The sequence below is a fragment of the Carlito syrichta genome, unplaced genomic scaffold (genome assembly GCF_000164805.1).
Source record: "Carlito syrichta isolate Samal-C Ts95f unplaced genomic scaffold, Tarsius_syrichta-2.0.1 Scaffold311355, whole genome shotgun sequence".
NCBI lineage: Eukaryota > Metazoa > Chordata > Mammalia > Primates > Tarsiidae > Carlito > Carlito syrichta.
This window is the reverse complement of record NW_007255451.1, coordinates 61,100-67,032: the sequence shown is the minus strand read 5'-3', so window position 1 is coordinate 67,032 and position 5,933 is coordinate 61,100.

The following is a 5,933-nucleotide window of genomic DNA, read 5'->3' as shown; positions in this document are numbered from 1 at the left end:
GAGACCCATCTCTTTATCTGTAAAATGGGTGATGATATTGTTGCAGGATGTCAGGAAAGAACTAAACAGTAAAGTGGAACGGAGCGGCCGACAAGAAGGACGCCACAAGACTCTGGGATCCCTGCAGGACCCGGCTCTCGTGAGCCACACCTGTCTGGCACTGGACCCTGCTTCTCTACTGTCCTTGAAAAGCGGAAGTCAGCCAAGACAGCTGCTCCAGCCAGAGGGAAGGAACTCAGCTGCCGAGGGGGTGGGGACCTTCCCCGCTGAGGCTGCAGAGTGACTTGCCTCTGCTGGCTGGGCTGGCCTTGCGGAAGGGGCCTCTGACCACCCTGAGGCAGCAGGGCCTGGTGTCCTGGAGCCTGGAGCCTAGACACTCACAGCGGATGCCAAGTCCAGGCCTCGGACCCAGGAGGCACAGAAGGCAGTGAAGAGGCCTGAGAAGGCGGGAAGATGTAAACAAAGGGGAACCGAAAGTCCGGGAGGGTGGGGGTGGGGGGAGCAGAGAGCTGACTCAACAGCCCATGCAGAGGGGAAGTGAGAGGCTGAGGTCGGGAGAGCCTCCCTCCCCAGGGGTGCAGGCATCTGCCCCCCCAAAGCCAGGCTCTTGGCCACTGTAGGCAAGGACTCACTCGGTCTCCCAACCCTAAACACAGCCTTCACTTGGCTTCCAGGGGCTCCCTGCAGGAGGACCGAGTTCTAATCCACTACTGCCACTTACTATAACCCTGGACAAGTAACTCAACCTCCTTGGGCCTCAGCCTCCTCATCTGCCAGATGGGAGTAAAAATGATAGTATCCAGACCACCACGCGGGTATGAGCTACTCCCTGAATAACACACACAGGTCCCTTTGGGAACAGCTAGAACTGGTGGCTCCACTTACCAAGGCAGGGGGCACGGCGGCAGGGGGCTGGCTGTGGAGACTATCGGTGCCAGATCCCTCATGAGAGCTGGCAGTCCTAGCCTCGTGGGCCCGTCCTCTCAACCCCAAGCCCTATACATCACTGTTCTACAGGAGACTCGAAGCCTCTTGAGGGCAGGAACTCGCATCTTAATTCTCTAGAGCTTGTATTCAGCAGAAACTTAATGACATATCTGCTGGGAGAACGATCACACACGACTGGACCTAAAGTTCTTCAAAGACATCATCTATTTTTGTCATCAGCCCACAGAGCAGATGGTCTAATGGGCTCTTTCCAAGGGCTCAGGGGTTTTTTTACACCTCACCGTCAGAACTTTACCAGGCAGGTTCTCTGTCCCAGGAGAAACTGAGGCTCACAGAAGCTGAACACCCTGGCCCGAGCCACCCAGCTGGGCAGTGGTAGACTGGAGTCCCAGTTTTGTTACCCTCCAGAGCTGCCACCTGCCTGCCACATAACTAGGTGATCATGAATTTGTTTCTCCATTGTTGTTATTTACCAAAACCATATGCAGATGTCAATCAGAGCAGAAGTTCAGCAGGTGAAAAGAAGATACCTCACACTGGGGCCTGTCACTCCGGCCCAAAGCAAAGGCCTGCTGTCACCCTAGCAGGCCTGAAAGCTTTGCTAGGACTAAGTAGGGGCAGCCAGGGGGGCTGTGGCGCTGCCTCCATGCCAACCCTGACGACTTTGGCAAGGCCCCTACCAGGGGCCCAGGAGAGGGCGTATGTTCAGCTGGGGGTGCTGGCGACAGTGACTTAGGGTTCAGCACTTTGCAACAACCCTGTGGGGTGGGTCCAACTGTCATCTCTGCTCCAGGGTGAGGGACGGAGGCTCAGGAGGTGTAGGTGACTTGGTCCAGGGCCAACAGCTGGGATTCACACCCAGGACTGCCAGACTGCTCCCAGGAAGGACTCCTGGAAGAGGTGCAGAGAGTGGCAGACCCGAAGAGACACTGGAGAGGCCCCACAGGTGGAGAGGCAGGAGGGGAGGGCAGGAGGCCTCAGGAGCTGGTGAGGGGAAGAGCCAAGTTGGCTAGAAGGAAAGGGAAGCCTGCCTCTCTGACGCAAGGGGTCATGAGATGAAGTGGCTGGGGATAGGGCCGGCGAGGCAGGGCAAGACAGAACTGGGGCACCTTCCTCAGATTCCAAGGTGGCTCACAATGACACGGCGGCCTACCTACTGGCAGGTCTCGGCTTACAAAACCCTCCAGAGTCTCACCTAGGCTGCTGTCAGCTCAAGGTGGGCACCCCCGAGGCTCTCTGGGGCCATCCTACTCCTTGACGGGAGGGTTCCAGAGACAGCCCTGGATGGAAGGGCAGAGAGGGGGAGGGATCAGAGGTGACTGATGCAGCCTGAGACCATGACTTGGAGTCCAGGCTTCAGCACACAGCGCCTCCTGGGGCCTGGCACTGGGCCAGAACTCAGTGTGCTCACCTCCTCTGAGCCCCAACCTGAGAATCGAGGACCACTCTCTCCACTGTATGAGGATGCTCTAGTCGCTGAAAACCTCTCCATGACCCCAAGCAAGTCACTACATCTTCCTGGGCCTCAGTTTCCTGTTCTGCAAAATGGGGAGAGGGGTGGGAGCCCATGCTCAAGGCACCTCCCTGAAGGAAACTGCAAGGCTGTAAGTGAGAGATCAAGGATGGCGACAGCTTGTTTGTCTCTCCGTCCTCTCCCCTTCTCCCTCAATCTCCATCCTTATGAAGTATTTGCTGAATCAACCCTGATGGACCAGAAAGGCTCTCCTGACATCCAGAAGGGCTCAGGACCCCTCAGACATAAGAGTCACAGCTGGGCCAGGTACGGTGACTCATGCTTGTAATGCCAACTCTTTGGGAGGAGGCAAGAGGACTGCCTGAGTCCAGGGGTTCCAGACCAGCCTGGGCAACTTGGCGAGACCTCATCTCTACAATAAATCAAAACAGTTGGGCATGGTGGCATGCACCTGTGGTTCCAGCTACTTGGAAGGTTGAGGCAGAAGGATCGCTTGAGCCCAGCAGGTCAAGGTTGCAGTGGCCGTGAGCGTGCTACTGCACTCTAGTCTGGGGAATAGGGAGATTCCAACTCAAAAAAAAAAAAAAAAAGAAAAGAAAGGCTGGGCTCGGTGGCTCAGCCTGTAATCCCTCGCCTTTGGGAGGCTGAGGTGAGTGGATTGCCTGAGCCCGTGGGTTCGAGACCCGCCTGGGCAGTGAGACCTCATCTCTACAATAAATCAAAAAATCAGCTGGGCGTGGTAGCACATGCCTGTATTTCCGGCTACTTGGAAGGCTGACGCGGAAGGATCGCTGGAGCCCAGCAGGTCAAGGCTGCGGTGGCCGGGAGCGGCCACTGCACTCCAGTCTGGGCGACAGAGTGAGACTCCAACTCAAAAAAAAAAAAAAAAAAAGAAAGAAAGAATCAGAACCTTCAGGAATCATCAGATACAGCCTGTCCCTTTTATAGACGGGCAGACTGAGTTCCAGGAGGCCAGCCGACGATGATGGAAGCCCAGCTTCCCAGCTCCTGGCTGCCAGGAGTGGCCAGCTCTCAGCTTTCCGTCTGGTCTCCTGGTCTTGAGCATTTTGTGCTGGCAAGTGGTTTCCCAGGAAGACAGGCTCCCCTCCTCCCTGTCCCGGCCCTGGCTGTGATCCCTGGGCCCGGCTTGGACCCAGGAGGCTGCAATCCCAATCGGGCAGCAGAAGCAGAACGGGGGGTTCTGTCCTCGGCGAGAGCCCGGCTGCTGGCTGTTCACAGGCCTCAGCGGGCTGGGCTGGGCCGGGCCGGCACAGTGGAGCCTTGTTTCCTTGAGTACAAAGTCTGCAACTCTACCCGCTCACCCGGCCCCAGCGGGCGGCACTTCCTTCCCAAAGGTCCAGCTTCCCGGCCCCTTCCTGCCTCCTCACCTCTCCCAATGCCCTGCAAGCAGTGGTGATGCCAAGAGGTTGCTTACAGGGGTCTGCTCCCCCAAATCTCCATTAACACACCCTTCGTCAACAAAAACAGCCTGTGTACAAGTGAGCGTGTTTTGCAAAACGCAACTTCAAGACTGTTCCCGGCCCTCCCAGCCCTCCCAGCCAACTGCAAGCCGCCCAAGTCCTGCCCATCTGGGGTGTCTGGGTTCTCCCAAAACAGCTCGTGGTTATTTGCTGGGGTGGGGGCAGGTAGGTAGGTTGGGGGCGGGAGGAAGAGACCGGGGATGGGGGCGGGGATATGAGGTGGAAAATCAGCCATGAACTTGGCAAGGGGTTTTGGGGGACATTTTCTGCTGTGAAAGCAGATGTCTGTGATGGGAAATCCAGAAGGGTAAGAAGTCACAGACCCAGGTTCAAATCCTGGCTCTATCATTTTCTGGCTGTGTGGTCTTGGCAAGTTACTTCACTGCTCTGTGCCCAGACTCCTCATCTGCACGATGGTGAGGAAAAGAGTTGTGCCACGAGGTGGCTGGGTCTGAGGAGCTCCTCAGCACTTTGATGCCTGGATCTCTGTCCGGTTCCAATCATCCCTCTACCCAGCTCCGCTGGGCAAGCAGGACAAGGAAGTTGCAGATAGAGATCTACACCCCACCCCTTCGCCCAGGGAGCTTTCAGCCCATCCTTTCTGGGATCCTGCTCTCTGACCTCATCAGTCTTTGGCTGGGAAGAAAATTCCAATCTCAAGCGGGAACCTGGAGTCAAAGTCCTCAGGGCCCTGGGACTTCCATGCGGACCTTCAGAGGAGGGTGGGGTCAAGGACTTGGTTGCCCCCCAGACGGACTCTTGGGAAAAGGATGGGGCTCCCCAGCCACCCAGGACTGGGAACCAAAAATCTCTTCCCCTTGCGCCAGGATCAAATGCAGAAACTGCAGCCCTAGAGGCAGGCAGTGGGAAAGAGTCTTTCTCAAGCTGCGGGGTTGCAAAACGCCCTGCCTGGCCTTCCTGCTTGCTGTCTGGGCACTGACAGCTGCATGTGGCTGTGGCCCACACCCCGGCCTGCTCCGGCCTCCTGTCCAGGCGGTGGGGAGCAGCCTGGCCAAACCCTCCCTGGGCCTTGGGGCTGCCTGTGGAGGGTGGGCTAGACTTCCTGACACCCCCACCTGAGACTCATCCTCTGGCTGGTTCTGTCCTCTTTCGGACCCGCTCCAGACCAGCACCTCTGAGTAGTTCCCTCTCCAGGAGCCGGGGCTGGGAGAAGCAGAACAGGAAGTGGGGAAGGGTAGGAGGGCACCAAAGGGAGGGGACTGGGCACCTTCCCCAACTCCTGGGCTGACCAGCTCAGCCCCAGCAGGCTGAACCTCCACAGAGATATGAAGTTTGGGTTTTGTTGGGGGGAGGGGACAGGGGTGGGGGCTGAGCCCACAGGCCTGGGAGTGCCTGTCTAACTGGTGAGGGCAGAGCATTTAGAACAACATGGAATAATGGGTGGGGGTGGGAGTAACCAGGCAAGTCAGATAGAAAGGGGCCCCTCGCTGACTGGAGTGGGTGTGGGGCATCAGGGAGCCCATGTGGGGACAGAGGGGACATGGGGACGTAGGGGGAGATGGAGCCTTCTGACAGAAAGCAGGGGGGCAGGGACTGCAGAGCCAGGGTGCATGGAGTGGGTCAGAAAGGTGTGAGGACTTCTAAGCCCAGAGGGAGGTTTACCAGCCCTGGGGGGAGGTTTCCATGCCTGGGGTGGGGGAGCAGGGGCTGAGGGGTCTCTCCCTAGGGAGACCACTTGTGGATCAAGGATTTGGGTCCTGGCTAAATGAGTGGGTAGGGGTAGGGGCCAAAGGAGCGAGTCTTATACACCCCCCCTCGCTAGTAGATGCGAAGGAAGTGGGGTGGGGAGGGGAGTGGTCCTCCCAGAACGCACCTTGGGGGGATTTGAGATAAGCAGAGGAAATGGAAAGACCCCAGGGAAAGGCATGTGATTGGCATGCGGTGCAGGGAATGGTCACCCTAGAGAGGCACTGGGGGTGGGTGTCTCTGACCAGCGCGAGTCGGGGTGGGGGCGGGGAACTCGAGTAGCAGGGCTGGGGAAGGGAGGCCGCGGGGTCCTTCACCTCGCC